We start from the raw sequence: 26,094 nt of genomic DNA, 5'->3' as shown, positions 1-26,094 counted from the left end.
GAATTATGGTGCTAGAGGAACTCGTGGGGGTTCTTTGGACCACAAGGAGATCATGCCAATTGATCCTGGGAGAGATCAGCCCTGGATATTCATTGGAAGGACTAATGCTGAAGCTGGGGTTCTGGTACTTTGGCCATCTGATGAGAAGAGCCACAATCCTGGGAAAGGCCCTCATTCTGGGAAAGACTGTAGGCAGGAGAAGGTGACAATGGATGAAATAGTTGGATGGCATTACCAACTCAATGGACAGGAATTTGAGCAGACTCTGGGAGATGGTGAAGGACAGGGAAGCCTGAGATGCTGTAGTCCATGGGATTGCAAAGAGTAGGACAAAACTGAGTGACTGAACAACACGAAGAAAAAGTTGAGATAGAATCATGATGGTTGTAATAAGGAGACTTTATAGTGACTTTAAAATCAAACAAAGATCTTCAATATGCATGAATAAAAACTACAGGAAATGAAAGGAGAATAATAGACACAAATATTAATTAGAATACAATTTATTTCCATCAGAATTAAAAAACAAATAAAATATAAATGTATTTAGAAAATTTATATTTAATTTATAAATTTAACATTTAAAGTATAAATATATAAATAAATATAAAAGAAACAAAATTTTTTTTTTAGAATTTAGAATATAAAAATAGAAAGCAAACTTTCTTTTCTGAATGCAAACTAAGAAGGGCTGCAAATGGATAAGAAAGCTGTGGTACATATACACAATGGAGTATTACTCAGCCATTAAAAAGAATACATTTGAATCAGTTCTAATGAGGTGGATGAAACTGGAGCCTATTATACAGAGTGAAGTAAGCCAGAAAGAAAAACACCAATACAGTATACTAACACATATATATGGAATTTAGAAAGATGGTAACAATAACCCTATGTACGAGACAGCAAAAGAGACACTGATGTATAGATCAGTCTTATGGACTCTGTGGGAGAGGGAGAGGGTGGGGAGATTTGGGAGAATGGCATTGAAACATGTATAATATCATGTATGAAATGAGTCGCCAGTCCAGGTTCGATGCATGATACGGGATGCTTGGGGCTGCATGCACTGGGACGACCCAGAGGGAGGGTATGGGGAGGGAGGAGGGAGGAGGGTTCAGGATGGGGAACACAGGTATATCTGTGGCGGATTCATTTCGATATTTGGCAAAACTAATACAATATTGTAAAGTTTAAAAATAAAATAAAATTAAAAATAAATAAATAAATAAATCCAAGGAGTTAGATAAAAATACAGAAAAAATAGAACAAGGAAAATTGAAGGATAAATCTACACACTATAATATAAAAGCTTAAATTAATGAACTAGAAAACAGAAAATCAGAACTAATAAATGAATCAATGGTTTGTTGAAAATGCAAATGGGAAAAACAATAGATAAACCACAAGCTAAGCTAATTCAGTGGAAATAAAGAAGAAAACAAAAGTGAATGGAAAAGTATATCTACAGAGTGTATTAAGAAAAAGTCGTAAGGAATTATTTTGCTAAACACAATAAAAATAAATTTTTAACCCTGGCATGAGTAAAACTACCAACATAAAAGTAATAGATAACTGCAATACAACATGGTTCATTCAAAGAGTAGAACGTGAATAAAGCATTCAAAGTCGCTTGCAAAGATGCATGTTATTTTAAAAATCTAATAAGAATGGAAACTACAATATACATCAATTAAATTTTTTCATTGTAAAAATATACCAAATAACATACAATATGAATAACGGGTTAATTTTTATAGTAAAAAGGCTATTATGAATCTTTAAGAAATACTAATGTGAGATATTCAAATGATTCTTGGGAGAGGAATTGCCAAGCTATAGGTTTTGCATATTGTCATATGAATTAGATATTAGCAGTTCTTTGATGCGAAGAACTGACTCAATGAAAAAGACCCTGATGCTGGGAAAGATTGAGGGCAGGAGGAGACGGGGATGACAGAGGATGAGATAGTTGGATGGCATCACCAACTCAATGAACATGAGTTTGAGCAAGCTCCGGGAGATGGTGAAGGACCCAGACGCCTGGTGTCCTGCAGTCCATAAGATTGCAAAGAGTCAGACATGACTGAGTGATGGAACTGAACTGAACTGAGCAAGTAGATATCCAAAGTGCTTATAAATACTTTGTGTAAATCACACATTGCTCCCTATATAAATGAATATTTATATATTAAATGACAATAGCATGTCAGACTTTTAGTGTTTTATAGTTTGGTGGTTATGAAATAATTGTGGCTTTAATTTTAACCCACTGATTATTACTGAAGCTGTATACTTTGGGTTTGAGTTCCATTTCAATGAATAACCAGTTTGTAATGTTTCCTTGTGTTTTATTTTGTATTTTTTTAGATCATTATAAATCTTTTTTAAAGATCTTGGAACATCTTTTCAATTTTTATAGCATTGTTTGTTATCCAGTTGTAAGCGGGTTATGTTGACCTTTATTAATCATTTTTTAGGGACTGTGATTTTTATATGTTTTATATAAGAAAATCCTCACAATCCTGAAGTAATAAGATGGCAATTATTATAATTTTTCATCTTCTAAAAAATTAAATTCTTCATTTTCATATATTGATTCTTAATACACCTGGAATTGAGTCTATGTGCTTTATATATTTACGTTTTGCTTTATGAGTAACTGAGAGCCTTAACGTATTTCCAAAGAGTCCACTGATTCGACATGCTACTTACTTTGTAACTCAATTTTCCACGTGTGCATGGGTGTTTTCACGATACTTATTCTTTTTGGTCCATCTTTTAAATCTTTGTTTGAATACCATACTGCATTCAATATATCTTTGTTATATTTTGGTTTGCATAGAACACATTCCCCAGCTTCACACTTCTTCAGGAGTGTCTTTGATATTTTTGGGTCTTTGTGCTTTCATGTAAATTTTATAATTAGCATGTCAAGTTTCATTAAAGACTTGGTTAGTACTTTAATGAGAATTACATAGAACTTATAATTTAGGGAAAATTAACACTTTTATCATATTAACTCTTCATGCACATACATGTATATCTCTCCATGTATTAAGTTTTCTTGAATTGTTTTAAAAAGGTTTAGTTTTTTTTTCTTATAAATGTCTTACAGATTTATTTTCCCTTCAGTTATCATTAGTTATCATTAAGAAAAATATATATATACTTTATTGCTATGGTAAATAATTTTTCTGAATGACATTTTCTAGTTTTGCTGGCATTCAAAATTACAGTTAAGTATACTTTAAAACCTTTTATCTTGAAATAACTATAGATGCCAGAACTTGTAAAAATAGTGCAGAAGGTTTCCATATACCCATCACCTAGAATCCTTCAATGGTAACAGCTGTATCACTATAGTACCTACATTATCAAAACCAGAAACTTGACATCAAGAAATAAAAATTAGTTAGACTACAGACTTTATTCAGGTTTAACCAGTTTTTGCACTAATTCTTTTTTGTATACCTTTGTGTAAATCTATATAAATTTTTTTATCATGATTAGGGTTCAAATAACCATCATCCTAAGCAAGATATAGAATTCTCTTGTCAACACCAAGGAACTCTCTGGAGATATTTTAAAGTCACACCTCCCTCCTTCTCTAACCACAGATATGTTCTCCATTTCTTTAACTCCATCATTTCAAGAATGATGCATAAATTGAAATATAAAATATGTAACTTTTTGAGATTGGCTTTTTTTTTCCTTCACCATAATGCCCTGAGATCCATCCAAGTTGTTACATGTATCAATTGTTTGTTCTTTTTCAATTTAATTTTTTATCTGAACAGTTATTCCGCTGCAGGGACATATCACAGTTTATTTAGGTCATTGAAGAATATATGGACTGTTTTCAAATTGGGGCTATCACTGTTAACCGCCATCCTAGTCAAGATACACCTGCTATGAACATTGTGTACAGGGGGTTTGTTCAGCTTTTTTGAGCTATAATAGAGAAACAAAAACTTCACATATTTAAAGTTTAAAATTTGATGGATTTGAATATATACAGACAGCCATGACACCTGCATCATAATTGAGGCAATAAACCTATCTATCCACATGAAAAAGCTGTGGTTTTTGTGATTGTTTTATTAGTTTTGTTTTGCTCTGTGGTAAGACACATAAGAGCTACCATTTTAACAAATTTTTAAGTGCACAATGTTGTATTGTTAACTATAGGCAAGATGTACAGCAGATCTCTAGAACTTATGCATGTTATATAAATGTAACTTTATAGAACAACAATCTTATATCTACAGACTTGATTAACTCTTCTATTAGTTTAAGAATTTATCTGAAGATTCTCTTGGATTTCCTTGGATTTTTCCTTACAGGCTCATAACAAGGGGTATTTTTGCTATAGTCAGTCTTCAATATTATCAACTATCAAAATTACATTTTTAATTTAAAATCTTCTAGTTCTCTGAAAAACTAATTGAAAAAACACACAGTTGGCAAGATTTCTTCAATTTAGACACACTCAAATCTTTGATGTTCTTTTTGATTTTTAAACTGAACAATCAATTGCCAGAAAAATCAGCCCTTACTGAGTCTTTAACATATTTATTTTTTGAATCCTCCTGGAAAGCAAGAATCAGAACTTATAAATATTAAATCACCCACAGCAACTATAATAATATAGTATGAGAAAACTTTAAAAGGTCAATTAGAATATGCTTCAAAAGATGGAAAAAACAAGTATACTCAGCCACAAATAAGAACAAAAACAAAAACTTTCCATGAAGAACTAATTGCTATTGGAATTTCCCTCCCATCATAGACATTAAAAAAAAGAAAAGGACAAATATTTGAAACAGCTACATTTAATTATTGGACAAAAATCAGTGCAAGCATTTGACAATGAGATGAACCCATAACTGCTCCAATTTACTACCTAGATCCTAATTCCAGGGCACCTCAGAGGGAGAGAAGATCAAATAAAGTCCTGTAGTCAACAGGCTAAATAGACAGAGACTAGAATGTGGGAAAGGAGATCTAAGTAGAGCCATGGGCCAGAATACCAGAGAAAACAGAGTTTGAGAGAGGTTGAGCTCTGGAACTCTGCAAAGAGGTGACCCTTAAATGTTTGTCTAAATACTGTTCTCAGCAAACCTGAAGTAAAACTCTGTAAGGCTCCAAGAAGTACCATTGGAAAGAAGTAGACCAAAGAATTTTTGCAGAATACTTATGAATGGTTTGCTTTTCCCCAGCCAGAGTAGGGAAACCTCATAAGTCATGGGACATTGAGTAAAATACTCAGAAACACATTTTCTTCAGTGATATATCTCTAAACCAATGAGAAGCACTAAGTAGTCCCTTGGTAGTGCAGTTGCAAAAGAATGTGCCTACAATGCGGGAAACCTGGGTTCAATCTCTGGGTCAGGAAGATCCCCTGGCAAAGGAAATAGCAACCCACTCCAATATGTTTGCCTGGGGAATCCCACTGAAAGAGGATTTGTCCATGGGGTTGCAAGTGTTGAACACGACTTAGCAACTAAACCACCACCACCATAAAGTCCCAGTCAATCGCAGATGAAAATTACAGTATTTGAAATGTATGGGATAAATAAGATAATAGAGTGTAAAACAAGGTATCAATTAAAGGTAAAGAAATAGAAAGTTTCCAAACTGAAGTACAAATTTTAAAAAGATTTTTAAATAAGTATATTAATCTAAATTGTCTAATATATGTGTAGTTGGAATTCTTGAAAGACGACTGCAGAAAAAAAATTGAACTACAAGTATCCAAAAATTTTCCAAATTTGATAAACATGATGAATGCATAGAGCTAAGATTTTAGATTCAAGAATCTCAATTAAACTTTAGCAACATAAGGAGATCAGAACAAAGCACAATGTAACAAATTGCTAAAAACCAGTGATGAGAGGGCTTCCCAGGTGGCACTACTGGTAAAGAACCTGCCTATCAATGCAGGAGACATAAGAAACATGGGTTCAATCCTTGGGTAAGCAAGAGCCTCTGGAGGAGGGCATGGCAACCCACTCCAGTATTCTTGCCTGGAGAATTCCATGGACAAAGGAGGCTGGCAGGTTGCATTCTATTGAGTTGCAAAGAGTCGGACATGACTGAAGTGACTCAGCATGCATGCTCAAAATTCTCCAAGCCAGGCTTCAGCAATACATGAACTGTGAATTTCCAGATGTTCAAGCTGGTTTTAGAAGGAACCAGGAAGGCAGAGGAACCAAAGATCAAATTGCCAACATCTGCTGGATCATGGAAAAAGCAAGAGAGTTCCAGAAAAACATCTATTTCTGTTTTTTGACTATGCCAAAGCCTTTGACTGTGTGGATCACAATAAACTGTGGAAAATTCTGAAAGAGATGGGAATACCAGACCACCTGACCTGCCTCTTGAGAAACCTGTATGCAGGTCAGGAAGTAACAGTTAGAACTGGACATGGAACAACAGACTGGTTCCAAATAGGAAAAAGAGTACGTCAAGGCTGTATATTGTCACCCTGCTTATTTAACTTATATGCAGAGTACATCATGAGAAATACTGGGCTGGAAGAAGCACAAGCTGGAATCCAGATTGCTGGGAGAAATATCAATAACCTCAGATATGCAGATGACACCACCCTTATGGCAGAAAGTGAAGAACTAAAGAGCCTCTTGATGAAAGTGAAAGAGAAGAGTGAAAAAGTTGGCTTAAAGCTCAACATTCAGAAAACTAAGATCATGGCATCTGGTCCCATCACTTCATGGTAAATAGATGGGGAAACAGTGGAAATAGTGGCTGACTTTATTTTGGGGGCTCAAAAATCACTGCAGATGGTGATTGCAGCCATTAAATTAAAAGACGATTACTCCTTGGAAGGAAAGTTATGACCAACCTAGACAGCATATTAGAAAGCAGTTGACATTACTTTGCCAGCAAAGGTCCATCTAGTCAAGGCTATGGTTTTCCCAGTAGTCATGTATGGATGTGAGTTGGACTATAAAGAAAGCTGAGCACTGAATAATTGATCCTTTTGAACACTGGTGTTGGAGAAGACTCTTGAGAGTCCCTTGGGCTGCAAGGAGATCCAACCAGTCTATCCTAAAGGAGACCAGTCCTGGGTGTTCATTGGAAGGACTGATGTTGAAGTTGAAACTCCAATACTTTGGCCACCTCATGCGAAGAGTTGACTCATTTGAAAAGACCCTGATGCTGGGAAAGATTGAGGGCAGGAGGAGGAGGGAACAAAAGAGGATGAGATGGTTGGATGGCATCACCCTCTCAATGGACATGAGTTTGGGTAGACTCCGGGAGTTGGTGATGGACAGTGAGGCCTGGCGTCCTGTGGTTCATGGGGTTGCAAAGAGTTGGACACGACTGAGCAACTGAAGTGAACTGAACTGAAGTGATGAGAAAGTCTTAAAAGGTGCTGGAGAAAAGAAGACACATCATGTATATATGAACAGATATGAGAATAACACAATTTTTCTAAGATATGTTTTGAGCCACAGAAGTAGCAACCTCTTTAAAATGTTGAAGGCAGGAAAACAAGCAAACAGTCAGCTTAGAATTTAATAATCAGTAAGCAGCTTTCAAAAATAAAAGTAGAGAAAGATTTCTATGCTTTCCAGAGCAGCACACACTTTTTCTGGGACAAGAAAGGAATTTAGAAAAGTCCCATTAACTCAGCCAAGCTGAGGACACGCTCACTGCACCTCAACTTTTAGCAACAGCTCTGGCCTTGAGGTGAGGCTGAAAATTCTCAGGACATTCAGACAGGGGGTAACACTTTCTCCAACTTTTCTAGGAAGGCAAAAATGGCTCCTGGGCCTCCAGGTAGAATTGGACATTTTTTTCAATGGCTCCAAAACTGCAAGAGGCTCTCTCTAGGTCTTCCAGACCACCCTGAGAGTTGTTTGAGCCCTGGAAGGGACTGGTGATTTTATTGGAAGCTTGGCCATGTAATTGGCCTTGTCACTGAGCCTAAGTATTCAATAGTGTTGATTCTGGGGCTCTGAAGTAAGGTAGACAATCCTGAAATATCTCAGACAGTAGTAACTCTCCACTGTTTCTAGGAAAGCAAGAGAGGCTCTGGGCTCTTACAATGTGGCTGGCAGCCCAAAATGCCCCCTCTGGGGCATCCAAGCTAGGACAAGCATATGCTGGGTGCCCTGAGGTAACTTACACAATTTTCTACCAGTTTCCAACATGCTTATAACTTCATCTCTATGGCCACTCTGCTAGCATGACTAGTTCCATGCTTCTTGAAAAGGACTTGAATTATTTCAGGATTCTTGAATAAATATTTCCAAATTCAGTGTCTTAAACTTATTTTTAGTTCTAATGAGTGTATGGGTGAGCTGGGTGTTTGTTGAGTTTGTATCATCTCTCCCAGGCTCACTCATACAATTGTTCATCTGGTAATGAGAGCTGGCTGTTTTACCATGTTCTGGACAGTTTTAAGTCAGTTTCAGAGTGTCATTGAAAAGGTCAGGAATTGAAAAAGGAGTGAAAGAGATATTTAAATTCATACCATATCAAGGATTTGACTTAGGAAATCTAGTCTTGACTGACTTTCCTATCATTTATATCTTCATCATTTCATCATTGTTTAAATATTATTTTATTATAGGAGACCTCGAACACTTATATGGAAGTCTAAAGCATTAGCTACTGATTTCATTTTCTAAAACAAACAAGAAGAAACAAAGTCATTATTCTCAGAATCAGTGAGACATGAAATTTTGTTCTCTTTCACAAACACATAAACACAGAAAACTTTTTTTCATTTTTGACCGCTTTGTGTTAATAGTAATTTTATAGTGTAGTAGTTTTTTCCTATTAAATGATATCCGATTCTAGCTCACAGTCTCAGACTGATGAATTTTCTAAATTACTGAACATCCCAGGAAGAGTATGGACCCTTCTTATTTGGGGAGATTGTTCCTCTGTTGACCCCAATTACAAGGTTGTAGAGGGGATTACTAATCATTATACCTAAGAACTCAATTTTTGGAGACTTGAGCAAAATCGGGCTAATTAATTTATTCCTCTAGGACTTTTTAAATCATAAAACTGAAGTATGATATGTAATGTGCCTTGCATAGCATAACTGAAATGCACTAGACTGAGAGCGGGCACTGCCATGGAGAACTGGCTCATGAGCTGTAAAAAGCCTGAATAATGAGAGACAATACTGAGGTGAAGATGCAGAGAATAAGCAACATGTGATGTATTTCAAACCCCCATTCTCAGTCATTTCTGAGAAGAGCTAACACTATGTGACTTCTAAAGTCCTGGTAGGTAACCCATAAATTCTGCTTTCTGAGTAAATGTGTTCCAGTTGGATTTCTGCCATGTGCAGTCAAAATGAATCCTGGCTGAATATTCTGATGAATGTCCTATTTTCCCTATGGCAGATTTTTTTCTTCTCACCCATCTCCTAGATTCAGTAGCTGCATAGTCTGACACTGGATTAATGCTCATGACAGAGAGAGAATCAGGCTTCAAAACCAGAAGAACATGTCACCCTTTATATTCTAAGTTTTAACAGCTTATTTTAGATCATGGAAAGACTCAACAATAACCCTGTATACGAGACAGCAAAAGAGACACCGATGTATAGAACAGTCTTTTGGACTCTGTGGGAGAGGGAGAGGGTGGGATGATTTGGGAGAATGGCATTGAAACATGTATAATATCATATATGAAACGAGTCGCCAGTCCAGGTTCAATGCACAATACTGGATGCGTGGGGCTGGTTTACTGAGACGACCCAGAGGGATGCTACAGGTAGGGAGGAGGGAAGAGGGTTCAGAATGGGGAACATGTGTATACCTGTGGTGGATTCATGTTGATATATGGCAAAACCAATACAGTATTGTAAAGTTAAAAAATAAAATTACATTAAATTAAAAAAAATATTTTCAGGCTCTCTTGATGAGCCAATATTATGGTAACAAGAATCACTGTAGTATATAAATATGAGTTATAAATTTAAATAAAAATTAAAACATTGCTCAGCAATTTAAATCTATTCTTACTTGTCAAAATATGGTCTTTTTTACTAGGCCTTTTTTAAAAATTTCAACTATATGGTTAATCTATACATTCACTCACACAAGAGAATACTCTACACATGGACATCACTGGATGGTCAACACTGAAATCACACTGATTATATTCTTTACAGTCAAAGATGGAGACGCCCTATACAGTCAGTAAAAACAAGACCGGGAGCTGACTGTGGCTCGGACTGTGAACTCCTTATTGCCAAATTCAGACTGAAATTGAAGAAAGTGGAGAAAACCACTAGACTAATCAGGTATGACCTAAACCAAATCCCGTATGACTATACAGTGGAAGTGAGAAATAGATTTAAGGGACTAGATCAGATAGAAAGAGTGCCTGATGAACTATGGACGGAGGTTCATGACATTGTACAGGAGACAGGAATCAAGACCATCCCCAAGAAAAAGAAATGCAAAAAAGCAAAATGGCTGTCTGAGGAGGCCTTACAAGTAGCTGTGAAAAGAAGGAAAGTGAAAAGCAAAGAAGAAAAGGAAAGATATAAGCATATGAATGTAGAGTTCCAAAAAACAGCAAGGAGAGATAAGAAAGCCTTCCTCAGAGATCAATGCAAAGAGATAGAGGAAAACAATAGAATGGGAAAGACTAGAGACCTCTTCAAGAAAATTAGAGATACCAAGGGACCATTTCATTAAAAGATGGGCTCAATAGAGGACAGAAATGTTAGGGACCTAACAGAAACAGAAGATATTAATTAGAGGTGGCAAGAATACACAGAAGAACTGTATAAAAAAGATCTTCATGACCAAGGTAATCACGATGGTGTGATAACTCACCTAGAGCCAGACATCCTGGAATGTGAAGTCAAGTGGGCCTTAGGAAGCATCACTATGAACAAAGCTAGTGGAGGTGATAGAATTCCAGTTGAGCTCTTCCAAATCCTGAAAGATGATGCTGTGAAAGTGCAGCATTAAATATGCCAGCAAATTTGGAAAACTCAGCAGTGGTCACAGGACTGGAAAAGGTCAGTTTTCATTCCAATCCCAAAGAAAGGCAATGCCAAAGAATGCTCAAACTACCACACAATTGCAATCATCTCACACGCTAGTAAAGTAATGCTTAAAATTCTCCAAGCCAGGCTTCAGCAATACGAGAACCGTGAACTTTCAGATGTTCAAGCTGGTTTTAGAAAAGGCAGAGGAACCAGAGATCAAATTGCCAACATCCTCTGAATCATTGAAAAAGCAAGAGAGTTCCAGAAAATCATCTATTTCTGCTTTATCGACTATGCCAAAGCCTTTGACTGTGTGGATCACAATAAACTGTGGAAAATTCTGAAAGAGATGGGAATACCAGACCACCTGACCTGCCTCTTGAGAAACCTATTATGGAGGTCAAGAAGCAACAGTTAGAACTGGACATGGAACAACAGACTGGTTCCAAATAGGAAAAGGAGAACGTCAAGGCTGTATACTGTCACCCTGCTTATTTAACTTATATGCAGAGTACACCATGAGAAACGCTGGGCTGGAAGAAGCACAAGCTGGAATCCAGATTGCTGGGAGAAATGTCAATAACCTCAGATATGCAGATGACACCAACCTTATGGCAGAAAGTGAAGAAGAACTAAAGAGCCTCCTGATGAAAGTGAAAGAGGTGAGTGAAAAAGTGGGCTTAAATCTCAACATTCAGAAAACTAAGATCATGGCATCTGGTCCCATCAGTTCATGGCAAATAGATGGGAAAACTGTGCCTGACTTTTTTTTTCTGGGCTCCAAAACTACTGCAGATGGTGATTGCAGCCATGAAATTAAAAGATGCTTACTCTTGGAAGGAAAGTTATGACCAACCTAGATAGCATATTGAAAAGCAGAGTCATTACTGTGACAACAAATGTCCATCTAGTCAAGGCTATGGTTTTTCCAATAGTCATGTATGGATGTGACAGTTGGACTATTAAGAAAGTTGAGGTCTGAAGAATTGATGCTTTTGAACTATGGTGTTGGAGAAGACTCTCTTTTTTTTTTTTTTTTTTTGGAGAAGACTCTTGAGAGTCCCTTGGACTGCAAGGAGATTCAACCAGTCCATCCTAAAGGTGACCAGTCCTGGGTGTTCACTGAAGGACTGATGTTGAAGCTGAAACTCCGATACTTTGGCCACCTGATGCGAAGAGCTGAGTCAATTTAAAAGGCCCTGATGCTGGGAAAGATTGAGGGCAGGAGAGAAGGGTTCGACAGAGGATGAGATGGTTGGTTGGCATCACTGACTCGATGGACATGGGTTTGGGTGGACTCTGGGAGTTGGTGATGGACAGGGACGCGTGGCGTGCTGAGGTTCATGGGGTCACAAAGAGTCGGACATGACTGAGTGACTGAACTGATACATTCACTCAGAATATATTTGCTAAAAGCCCAGTATGTTTCAGGTGAACAACGAGATCACACTATTGTACAAACTCTACAATATGATGGAAAATCAGTGTTCACTACTGTGTTTTAAAGTTGAATTTGTTAGCCACATTTAGTTTACATGGAAAATGAAACATGTTATAGAACACTAATAGCTTTTACATGATTGTCAATTTTCTGTATCACTTCACGAGGTTAAGGTATGCCCAGATAGCTCATAAAACATTGTTTTTAGGTATGTCTGTGAGGGCTTTTCTGGAAGAAATTGGCCTTTGAATTGACAGACTGAGTGAAGATGAGTGTCCTCACCAACGCAGGTGAACATCCTCCAATCCTCAGAGGGAACAAATAGAACCCAAAAGTGGAGGAGGAGTGAATTTACTTTCTGAGCTGGATGTCCATTTCCTCCTGCTCTCAGACATTGGCAGGCTTCTCAAGTACCATCACCGCACGAACCATTCCCTCGTAATAAATACCTTTCCTTTTCTGTCTATCATCAACCTATCTAATCTATCAACTATTAGTTCTGTTTCTCTGAAGGGCCCTAATAGATGAATGAGATCAGAATCAGCAGGTTACTTATCATGGGAGTGGTGAGATAATTAATTTAATATGTCAAACAAAGCTTATCAATTTGAATGAAAAGTTTACCATAATTCTAAAAGTTATTCTTTCCCAAAAGAAACATGCAAAATCTCAAGGCCACAGGCCTATGGTCCCTGGAACTATTCAAATTTGTCAATATTAGGGAAAATGTCCTTCCCTCATTTTAGAAAAAAAATATTCTTAAGAAACAAGATAGAGAATAAGTATGGATTTCACTTAATTTTCTTCATAACTTCCATGTAAATATTTACTATTGTCTTTCTTTGTAAATGAAAATAATGGATAAATCCTTTGCTTTGCATGATCAAAAGCATTTATGTGAACAGTTTCTTAAATATTACCATTAAAGTTTTATCACCAAATATTAGCTTAACATTTGCAACCTCAGGTATCAACTTCAATTTTAATCAAAATTGGATGAAAAACATCTGGGGCTTAGAACATATATCTAAACCACAAAAGAATCAGAGTTCAGAATAGAGGCCACCAGACAAATATCTAAAAATATTACAAAGGAATTAGTTTGGCCTAGAGTGTTTTTAAAAGACAGTGAAAGTATACAGACCAGAGAAATCCAGTACTTATGTATCGGTTGAATCAGAAAAGGCACCACAGAAAAAATGAAATTTCATCAGAATCTAGAATAAATGAGCTTTTTCAAGAGAAAAAATGTAGATTGAGGGCAGCAGCAATTTATTCTCAAAATTCATCATAGTATCATATGATGTTACTTATCTGTGAAATCTAAAAAAAAAAATAATAGAAATGAACTTATATACAAAACAGAAACAGACCACACAGACATCGACAACAAACTATTGGTTATTGATGGGGAAGGGGCAGGAAGGATAAATTAGGAGTTTTGGAGAGATAACCAACATACTTTTTTGAGGGAGACAGTTTAGCCAACTAAGGGCTCTCTAAGTAGAAGAAACAAATTTTTTAAAAATTCATAAATTTCACAGTTAATCTTTGGTTTAGATTTCAAGAAGATTTTTGTTTTGATTTTCCCTTAGATCATCAACTTGTCTATATTACTCCAAATTTCAAGTATACCATAATCTTTAGCTAAGATACATTAAAAATCACTTTGCTCTATTTCAAGCATTTTATCTGGCTTATTTTTAATATTTCAAAGCATTCTTCAATATTAGTTATTATTTTAGAAAAACTAACTAAAACTGCTTTTATTATACCACAAAGAAATAGCAGTTGTTCAAGACTGGCTTTAATGAGAAATGGGGAAGGTTTTCAAACTCAGTTAAAAGGTGGAGGAAAGTGGGTTAAGTTTAGTTAAGTTTCTTTCCCAGGATAATGCATTGTGATGTCTCCTTTCTGTCATCCCAAATCCTTTTTCCATCTCAGCAATTATCATCAGGAGCAAAACATCTTGGCAATTATCATCAGTCCCTTTTGCTTAAAATATCTTGTCAGTACCTTTCTACTTCATGGGAAACTTTTATATTTATATAAAACTTTAAGGTTTAACCTTATTGTGGATATAAATTTGCCCCTCCCTCCGCAAAAGATACTTTGGAGTTCTAGCCCTCAGGTCCCCAGTGACCTTATTAGGAGACAGGTCTTGACAGAGACAGGGTCTTGACAGAGACAGAAAGTTAAAATCAAGTCTTTAGTGAAGTGAAGTGAAAGTTGCCCAGTCATGTCTGACTCCTTGAGACCTGTATAGTCCATGGAATTCTCCAGGCCAGAATACTGGAGTGGGTAGCTGTTCCCTTAGCCAGGGGATCTTCCCAACCCAGGGATCAAACCCAGGTCTCCCGCATTGTAGGCAGATTCTTTACCAGCTGAACCACAAGGGAAGCCCAAAGTCTTTAGGGAGGGCCCTAGTCCTATATGGACCTTCCCAGGTGGCGCTAGTAGTAAAGAACCCACCTGCCAATGCAGAAGACACAAGAAACGTGGGTTTGATCCCTGGGTTGGGAAGGTCCCCTGGAAAATAAAATGGCAACCCACTCCAGTATTCTTGCTTGAGAAATCCCATGGACAGAGGAGCCTGGTGGGTTACAGTCCCAAAAGTTGGACACGACTTAGCAACTAAACAACAAGAAGAATAATCCAATATGACTGGTATCCTTATAGAAAGGGGAAATTTGAACAAAAAAACACATCCATTGGGAGAACATGAGGCACAGATATAGACAGAGACTGGGGTGATGCATCTATAAGCCAAAGAATGACAGAGATTTCCAGCAAACCATCACAACCCAGTAGAGAGGCATGGAACACAAACTCTTACAGCAGTTAGAAGGAATCAACTCTGTTGACACCTTGATTTTGGACTTCTAGACTCTAAAACTGGGACAATAAATTGCATCTAGTTTGTGTTACTTTCTTATGATAGCCCTGGTAACTAGTATAAGCATGCAGGAAACACAAGTACTAAAATGTTTTAAATGTGTATTACAGGCATAAAGAATTCACACAAAAATAGCAGATAATAAGATGAGGAAAATATCTTTGAGAGTGAGCATGTACCTCTCCATCATCATCTAGTCCTGCTCTCAATCTTATCCTCAGATTTCTAAGCTGCAGAAGAAGTGGCCTTATTTCACATTCATCTAAGAGACGCAGATGTGGATTTGACCCCTGGGTTGGGAAGATCCCCTGGAGTAGGAATCCCCTGGATTCTTGCCTGGAAAATTCCATGGATAGAGGAGCCCAGTGGGCTACAGACCATGGGGTCACAAACAGTCAGAAATGACTGAGCCCACACACAAGGTGTCATGGCCCCTGATTACTTACACATTTTGTTCCTTCTAATTGTGTAACACTTTCAATAATCTTTTATACAGCAACCTAAATGTCGCTGTCACCAGAGGACTTCTAGACTGCCAAGGATAGGTTAGATTCTCCCAAAGCCCTATTTTTCTCTGTCTACTATTCAAGATAATAAGGTTTTGGGAATTTTCATAAATAAAAATATCTGTCTAGATGTCTGTTACAGCAAAGACCAAATATATTGGTAATGATTTGATTTCTAGGATCTGGATGATTTCTTGGCACACACTTGTGCACTCAAAACATTTTTTGTTGACCATGTGGTTATCCTATATCCTGACAACATATTATAAGTAAAAACAATGTTAGAAGCAAGGCTTGCTCAAAATGTCAATTATTGGTACCCAGCTAAAATTATTCACATCTTTATTTTCAATGCTATTCAGTAAAAGAACATGACAGTGCTAACATTTCTTGAGATTATTTGATCCAGAGCAGGTCCTATTTCCTTTCTACACTGCTCCATGACCAAAAATATCATTGCTACTCTACAGAGAATTCTACTAGAAACTTAAGTTTCTAAGTAGAGTATTTTGCATGATAATTCAAAGATAGCTCTTTACGGGTATACTGCTGTACCTATAGCTGTAGTAATTTAGGCGTGTACTTACTTTCAAGAAAAAAGCACTGCTGTGTTGAAGGTTTTATGGCTAGTTTAATGTTACTCAAACTCACACATTCTTGAAATTTGGGTAAAATTCTACTCAAAAGACATCTGACTAGCAATAGGCAAAATATTTTCCCAGTAGCCTGTTATAAATATCTAACCTTATAATCTACTTCATATAATTTTTAAAGCCAAATACAATTGCATTTCAATACAATCTTGATTGTCTAATATAAGCCAAACTATGTTTTAAGATACACAAACAAATTAGAAATGTCACTTGTATTCACTTAAGAAGCTCTTAGGCTATTGTTAAAATTTATATATGTGTTAATTCGCTTCAGTCGTGTCTGACTCTGTGGGACCCCATGAACTGTAGCTTGCCAGGCTTCTCTGTCGATGGGATTTTCCAGGTGAGAATACTGGAGTGGATTGCATTTCCTTCTCCAATATATATATATATATATATATATATATATATATATATATATATATATGTATATATATATATGTATATATATAGGTAGAGAGAGAGAGATTATTTTCAAAATTGAAATCATTTAATTATGAAATGGTATATATGTTCACAAGAGTATAAAAATAGGTAGAATTTCTCTTTCCAAGGTTCAATTTGCACTCAGAGTTTACTATCAACAATAGTTTATTTTCCTTCCAGAATATGCCAGTTACTAGATAAATACACCTATCTGCATTCATTATATTGAGAAATGGAATACATTATATGCACAATTTTGTATTTTTCTACTTAAGTATATTTACATAAAATCTGTTAAAATCATTAAAACTGTTTTCAGATACATTGTTTCAGTTTCATTAAAATCTACATTTTATCACATTATAGAAAAATATCATAATTCACTTAGCCTATCTCTCCATTATGGTCTTTAGGTTATTTGTATATTTTTTGGTATAGAAAGCATTTGCTATATATATCTATGGTAGTGGTGGTTTAGTTGCTAAGTTGTGTCCAACTCTTATGACACAATGGACTGTAGCCTGCCAAGCTCCTCTATCCATGGGATTCTCCAGGCAAGAATACTGGAGTGGGGTTGCCATTTCCTTCTCCAGGGGATCTTCCCAACCCAGGTCTCCTGCATTGCAGGCAGATTCAATACCAACTGAGCTACAAGGGAAGCCCATATACATTTATACATAGACATAAAAGTTTAGTATCAGTTGCTACTTGTATATTTTAAATTTTGTCAAAATTCTTTCAAAATTTTTGTATCAATTTATATTCAGAAACAATATATAAGAATACTCATTTCCTCAGACCCTAATAAGTCCTGTGAATTATTTATGTTTTTGGCTCATTTGTGAACTGATAATAAGAAGAAGAATATTAGCTAACCAATATATGGCACACATTATTCATCAGAAACTATATACTACATGTGTTTATGTGTGTATATACACATACAAAGGCTATATATGGATGTAGAGAGACTGACAGAAAATTGCCTTAAACGAAGTTGCTTTAGTGAACAAATACACACTGTTAAATTATTCCAGGCATGTTTCAACATGCTGGAGTTTTGTTTGTGAACAAAACAGGTAAAATTCCCTGCCTTCATGAAGCTTATATTCTAATGCAACTTGCATGAAGCTACCAATATATTTAAGTGTGGAATTACTATAATCAGATTTTCATTTCTGTTGCATGAATCTGGTTGAATGAAACACAGAGAAACAAACCAAGCATAAGACCAGTGTGATTATTGGCCCCTTAAGTATCAGTCAACAAGAGATCATATCAGGTGTCCTATAGACAGCTTCATCCAAATATGTATTCATCCTTTCCTGTGATATGTCATATTTGAATCAATTAAGTTAATTAGTGATTAATTTTGTTACGAAGCATTTCTGAAAATGAAATTTCTCCTGATTTTGATTCTAGTTTTGAAAGGCATAAGGTACAAACAAGTCAGTGAGGTGTTTGCTATTGTTTTTGTTGTTTTGTTTTTTAAGAATTTGAGAGAAAGTAGTGATTTGAAAGTAGATGATATGAGGGGAATATATAAAGTATTAATATAAATTATTTAATATATGTCCCCAATACAATATTTGTTCCTTGGGTGTCATTGGCCAAGATCTTCTCCTGCTGTATGTAAATTTTGAAGGAAAGAATCTGATTGAAATAACTTTGAGAGGGCATGTGGTGAATGGTGAAGGAAGGTGGAGCAGTTAAGGTATAACTAAGTGTACAACTGCAAGATATTAGAGGTGTTATCTAGTGAGCAGGCTTTTTGTACAATGAATAGAAGGAAGGAAAAAGAAAATAGCAGAATATAGTCAAGGAGGAAGAAAGCAATTTTTATTGCATTCCTATCATACACAGGTGATTGAAACCTGTGCTTATTTTAGAAAGATCACTTTCTTTAATCCTTGAAATACACTTACACATTAGTCTCTACATTAGAGGAAACAGGGAGCTTAAAATAGTGTAAAGCTCACACAGATATACTGTCTTTGAATCACATCTGCCTAATTTCAAAGCTTTAAGCTCATGGAATTCTGGAATTCACAAGTGATATTTTAGTAGCCCTTAGACCTGCCTCCTGGGAAACCTGTATTTGAGTCAAGAGGCAATAGTTAGAACTGGACATAGAACAAAAGACTGGTTCAAAATTGGGAAAGGAGTATATCAAGGCTGCATATTGTCATCTTACTTATTTAATTTATATGAAGAGCACATCATGCAAAATACCAACTGGATGAAGCACAAGCTGGAATCAAGATTGCCAGGAGAAATATTAATAACCTCAGATAAGCAGATGACACCACCCTCGTGGTGGAAAGTGAAGAGGAATTAAAGATCCTCTTGATGAAAGTGAAAGAGGAGAGTGGAAAAGCTGGCTTAAAACTCAACATTCAGAAAACTAAGATTATGGTATCTGGTCCCATCACTTCATGGCAAATAGATGGGGAAACAGTAGAAACAGTGGCAGACTTTATTTTCTTGGGCTCCAAATCACTGCAGATGGTGACTCAGCCATGAAATTAAAAGACTATTGCTTCTTGGAAGAAAAGTTATGACCAACCTAGACAGCATAATAAAAAGAAGAGATATTACTTTGCTGAGAAAGATCCATCTAGGCAAAACTACGGTTTTTCCAGTAGTCATGTATGCATGTGAGAGTTGGACTATAAAGAATGCTGAGCACTGAAGAATTGATGCCTTTAAACTGTGGTGTTGGAGAAGACTCTTGGGAGTTCTTTGGACTGCAAGGAGATCAAACCAGTCAATCCTAAAAGAAATAAGCCGTGAATATTCATTGGAAGGGCTGATACTGAAGCTGAAGCTCCAATACTTTGGCCATCTGATGCAAAAAGCAGACTCATAAGAAAAAAAACCCTGTGCTAGGAAAGATTGAAGGCAGGAGGAGATGGGGACAACAGAGGATGAGATGGTTGGATCGTATCATTGACTTGATGGACATGAGTTTGAGCAAGCTCCAGGAGATGATGAAGGACAGGAAAGCCTGGCGTGCTGCAGTCCATGGAGTCACAAAGTTTCGGACAGGATTGAGTGACTAAACAACAACAGAGCTCTGAAAGAGCTTCTCTGGTGGCTCAGTGGTAAAGAACTCAGCTACCAAGCAGGAGACATAGGTTTGATCCCTGGGTCAGGAAGATCCCTTGGAGAAGGAAATGGCAACCCACTCCAGTATTCTTGCCTGGGGAATGCCATGGACAGAGGAGTCTGGAGGGCTACAGTCCATGGAGTCACAAAGAGTTGAACATGACTGAGCAACTAAACCACAATAACAAGAGCTCTGGAAACATGATCAAGTTATTTTCACCTTATAAAAAACCTTTATTAGCAAAATAATGTTGCCAATAATTTTCATTAAAATATCGACATGTTCCATTTTTAGAAAGGTTACTAAACCCATTGTTATACATGTGTATTCGTACACAACCAGCCATGTTAGACTCTTTGTGACCCCATGGATTATAGACCGCCAGGCTTCTCCATCCACGGAGTTTTCCAGGCAAGAATACTGGAGTTGGTTGCCATTTCCTCCTCCAGGGGATCTTCCTGACCCAAAGACTGAACACACATCTCTTGTGTCTCCTCATCGGTAGGCATATTCTTTAACAGATGAGCCAGAAGGGAAGCCCTGGTCTTTATACATATTAGAATCTTACTCTTGGAAAAGGCAAAATTGTAATTCTATATACAAAAGAAAGTGAAATAGATCTTACTTAAATAGATCTTACTTAAACACTCAATGCCTAATTTATTTTTCAAACTGTATTTCCATCACCTACTTATTAAAGATGCCAAATATATCATGTATAATATAATTTTATATATTTAATTTGCATGGAAAGTTTTTAACATTTTATTCTGTATAAAATACTCATGGGACAAATTATGAGTTTTTTCTAGATTCAAAGAAATATTTAAGAAGTAGAAACATGTTAACACACATGAAGGCATTCATTAAGGCCACAGTTTGAAAGGAGTGGGTACCACTTCCTGACATTTTGTTTTCTTTTTGGAATTTCTTCTTTTCCATTAATTGCCAGTTTCCATTGACCTGCCTCCTGTCCTCTTTGATGCATCTGAGGATAAAGAGTGCATGTGGGTAAGGCAATGGAAGAGGAGGCATCAACAATTAGCACTCCTTAGATAGAAGAAGAGATATCAGAATGCTGGAGTTTCAATGGAGTTAGGACAAGGGGATACTGGGGAGAGTTCATGTCAAATCTGGAGATTATATCACATCTCCCAAAGTATAAAAATGCTGTCCTTGAAGAAGACGTCTAGTTGTCTTGTTACACAGGATTTTTTTTTTTTTTTTTAAGATTGATGCAGACTTGTTAAGAAAATAGCTGGGGTTTTGGAGTCAATCCAATGCATAGCTCTGTAGCATAAAAATGGGATTATTAAATATTTCAGGTTATTAAACACCTGATGATTTGGCTCCTCATTTGAAAACTGGACAATGTCTACTCCATAGGATTCTCTAAGCATCAAACTACAAAGTATAAAATAACCCTAGTGCTGTTACAGACACTTGGCAGGGATATAACAAAGGCTACTATATTTCCTTCATGTACATATTTTATGAGTGACTGGAAATAGTATTATTCTGGAGGTAATATTATTATATGACCATAGATATTTTAAATTTTAATGTATTCCTCCTATCAGAATTATGTACAAGAATTCCCATTGTATATAAAAATATAAATAACTGCACTAATTGCCTCATTCAAACTGACAAATCTCAGCTTAAAAAATAAAACCAAAGTCAACTACAAGTTAAAATGCTTTCCAGGAAATCAAATAAAACTATTTCTTACTATTTATTGTATTGGGATCATATTTTATGCAAAGTTATATAGCTTATTTTTGTATAAAATTATGTCATGGATATTTTTCCTGTAATATAGGGACTAATGTGTAAGGGTATTTTAAGGATTAAAGAAAGTGATGTTTGTAAAATAAGCACAGGTTTCAATTACTTGTATATGGTGTATATCTGTTGTTGTTTAGTAGCTAAGCTGTGTCCAACTCTTTTGCAACCCCATGAACTATAGACAGCCAGGCTCCTCTTTCCATGGGATTTCCCAGGCAAGAATACTGGAATGGATTTCCATTTTCTTCTCCAGGGAATCTTCCCAAGTTCAGCTCAGTTGAGTTGCTAGTCGTGTCTGACTCTTTGTGACCCCATGGACTGCAGCATGCCAGGCCTCCCTGTCCACTGCCAACTCCTGGAGTTTACTCAAACTCATGTCCCTTGAGACTGTGATGCCATCCAACTATCTCATCCTCTGTTGTCCCCTTCTCTTCCCTCCTTCAATCTTTCCCAGCATCAGGGTCTTCTCAAATGAGTCATTCTTCACATCAGGTGACCAAAGTATTGGAGTTTCAGCTTCAGTATCAGTCCTTCCAATGAATATTCAGGACTGATTTCCTTTAGGATGGACTGGTTGGATCTCCTTGCAGTCCAAGGGACTCAAGAGTCTTCTCCAACACCACAGTTCAAAAGCATCAATTCTTCGGCGCTCAGCTCCAAACCAGAGATCAAATCCATGTCTCCTGCACTGGCAAGAGGGTTCTTTACCACTGAGCCATCCAGGGAAGCCCAGTGTACATTTCATAGTTTTGAGAGCATCACTTTGGATGTGCAACAGCCAAATTCCCCACATATGCCATACTCTGTCATCCCCTTACAGGATTACTCCTGAGCAGGTAACTGCCTTGATTGAATTATCTCAAATCAAGATATGTAATGATTAGAAAAGAACCAGCTACAGACCAATCAATGGACTGATGAAGAACGTACACCAGAATAATTACAATATGAAATTTCAGATATATAGTCCTCAAATTCTATTTCTGAGTCTAATGCAAAATCCAGAAATCAATTAGAAAATATTAGAATACCAATGTGAGATCAGTAAATGAATTCAGGTCATTAACTATTAGGTGAAGGGGAAGGCATGGACCCTTAGAAAACAAAAACAGCATAAGCCAAGATGAGGGAAAGAACTAACTATACTTATTGTTTAAGTACAATAATATTAAAAATAATATTAAAAACTACCTTCTGTCTTTTAGTCATCTTCTAAAATGAAAATATGATGATGCCATTTCCCAAAACAAAATATGTTGCTTGTTGTCCGCTGTGCTTTGAGGACTTTTAAATTTATATTCTTGGTTTTTAATGTGGCTCCAACCTACTTATTCCTTTTTATTTTTTCTATGGCATCTTATTTGTCAACTTGTTCATAAACATACTATCAACTTTTGTGACTTTTATTAACATCATATTGGTCTACCACCTGGTTTGAAGGCTCCTTCCTCAACTTTTGCTATTATTACTGCTGATGTCTCTGAAGAATCAGGTCAACTGTCACTCTGCTTTGCCAGGCAAAAATAATTACTCTTCCAATATCTTGTTTATGTTTCTATCAAAATATATGACACACTTAGAGCGACACTAAGTAGTGGTATTTGCATAATCAATATTTTTCCATTGAAATGAGAATTCCACATAGAACATTAGCAAACATTCATCTGCTGATGCTTGGGCTAGTGCACTGGGACGACCCAGAGGGATGGTATGGGGAAGGAGGAGGGAGGAGGGTCCAGGATGGGGAACACATGTATACCTGTGGCAGATTCATTTTGATATTTGGCAAAACTAATACAATTATATAAAGTTTTAAAAAAAATATTCCAAGGCCAAAAAAAAAAAAGAACATTAGCAAACTTCAGATCAATGGTTACAGAAAAAAAGGGGAAAAAGAGATGGATTCAGTAGTACTCACAGTAGATTCTATAAATTTAGTTTGCAAGGACCCAGAATTATTTGTGGAGATTTGGGGGAGAATGAGCCATTTGTGTAGAAAACACAGCCTAAAAGACACCACACACAGGAATAAATAGCTAAAAGGAGTAGGCTGAAAACAAGGAGACCCAAGGACAGAAGTTAACCAGAAATGCATGTCAGCAGCCTTTGTCAGAGAAGTTTATCTACAGCCAACAGCAACCATGCTACCATACTGGCATCCAGAAGTAGGAAAGCTAATGAGGAGAAAAGACAAAAGCAAGGCAAAGATCCATATACAGACCCAGTATTGAACGGATTCCTAAGGCAGGAAAGCGAGCCAAGGAAAACATGTAAGAAGAGTTGTCAAAATTGGAGCCATCATGAGAATGTCAGACTCAGGACAAGAGAGGCTTGATAGTAAATCACAAATATTTGTGATAGAATATTAACTTTTTCCTATCTGACTCCCAGGCCTGTATGAATATCAAAACTAACATTGTCTTAAATTACAAATCCCACTTCCAAAGATTGAGAACCACTAACATTTGTACTTAAAAACAAAAATACACTGAAAAGCATTCTACATTTCAGCCAGTTTTTTTCTAGACTGGAAATATGTCACAATCAGAGTCAACCCATGCTTGTCTCTATTTTCCTCTCTAACTAGAGCTTTTAATTTCGTCTGTTTTTGTATTGAAAACTTTTTAAATTTGTAGTATTTCATCACAATTCCTCTCAGTTTTCCCCTTGGATGTCTTGCTCAGTGTGAAGGCTTGTTTTATTTCTCTATCAAGAAAAGATCCCATGTGTCTAAAGCCTTTTCTTCTTGAGCTTTCCCCATTGTTTTCAGACTCAAACGCCCTCGTAGTGTCTTTGATTTTACTTTTCCTGACATCAACAAGATTCATCTGGACTCACAGTGTCAATCTTCACATATCTGTCAATCGATTCATCAAGAAACATTGCAGTTAATATGCTTATACTGGTGTTAATGGTAAAATTGCAAACCTATAATAACATGTCAGTATATAATTTATTCTAACATTTCAACCATATATTATAACTGTTAAATTTCTGATTAAGTGAATGAACTCAATAATCACTCAACAAACATTTATCTACAACCACTTTCTGAACTTTAGTAATTAGATAGAGACTGTGGGACAATGACAAATCAATTCCAAAGGCACATTTCCAGTCTCTGGAAAATGAAAAAAGAAAACCATAATGGAGACAAGTTTTTATTTTAATAATGGTGAAACCCTAGCACATATGTTATATGCAAATCATATATTATGACATGTTTTATTATATTCAATTGTATCTTAATGCAGGGGTTGAACATTTTTTCTATAAAAAGACAATAAATAAATGATTTCAGGTTTGTGGGCCATACAGTCTCTTTTGAATCCCAGGTTAGAACCCCAGTTTAGAACCCCAGTTTAAACTTTACCAGTTCCTGCTTTAGTAGATATGTTTTGATCCATGGTATTATATATTGGTATGATGAAATACAAATTTTTTCTTCTTTAGAATCCTTGGTATAATATACCTGAAGACATGATAAATTTTGATGGAATAGAATGTGTTGTTATTTTTACAATATAAAAATTCTAGGATTCAAGCCACCAAATATTTATCACATACTCTATGCTGCATGATGCAGGTGGAAAAGAAAGAGGAAAACTTTCCTAACAAGCTGTTAGGACCTTGCTAATTTAACAGCTGTTACAGGGAAGCACAGGGTATTGGATAGTGAGCTATGTTCAACAACATCACAGGAAAAAAAAGACAAAACAAAACTGAAATAGCTGTTTACTACTCACAGGTCTTGGATGAAGTACAGAGCAGGCCTCAAAGGGCCACAAAAGGAGGTCAAGGCAGAGTCAGACCAAGAGAGAGACAGGAACCAGGTGAGACACTTGCCTTTATTAGGGTGTCTGGGTTCAAAGGTAGGGCCAGCTTGGTCAATTCAAATCAAAAGAGAAGGGTTTTGGAAAGCACCACAGGGTCTTATCTAGTGACATCATAAAGTATCCAGCTGCTAGGAGGCAGGGGAGACTGCGGATCACAAAGGCTATTGGGGAAGTTATGTCAGGAGCTTACTTTTGTGGGTGATGCTGAGGCTGCTTTCTAGGACTTGAACTGGTATAAGAAGGCTAGTGTCAGTTTAAGGTCCCTGCCGGTCCCTTGACCAAACAAAATGACTGCCGAGGCAACCATCCTAAGGAGTAGCCAGGCTAAACTCTCAATACAACTTTGCTTCAAAATTAGTTGTACTCATATCCTAGAACTGCTATAAAAATTACCACAAACTGGCTTGAAACAAGTCATTTCTTCTCTCGAAATTCTGGATGCTAGG

The 26,094-nt window shown here is 36.5% G+C and overlaps 1 long non-coding RNA gene across 1 annotated transcript in view; it reads right to left on the bottom strand.

Moving 5' to 3' along the window:
- Positions 1–25,683, bottom strand: part of LOC132345190 (uncharacterized) — an 81,070-nt gene extending 55,387 nt beyond the window's left edge. The window contains exon 1 of the long non-coding RNA XR_009494385.1: positions 25,559–25,683. This is a non-coding gene — a long non-coding RNA (uncharacterized lncRNA). The remainder of the gene's footprint in view (positions 1–25,558) is intronic.
- Between the last annotated feature and the right edge of the window lie 411 nt (positions 25,684–26,094).

The sequence above is a fragment of the Bos taurus genome, chromosome 4 (genome assembly GCF_002263795.3).
Source record: "Bos taurus isolate L1 Dominette 01449 registration number 42190680 breed Hereford chromosome 4, ARS-UCD2.0, whole genome shotgun sequence".
NCBI lineage: Eukaryota > Metazoa > Chordata > Mammalia > Artiodactyla > Bovidae > Bos > Bos taurus.
The sequence above is the reverse complement of the archived record's forward strand: the minus strand, read 5'-3'. Positions and strand labels throughout refer to the sequence as shown.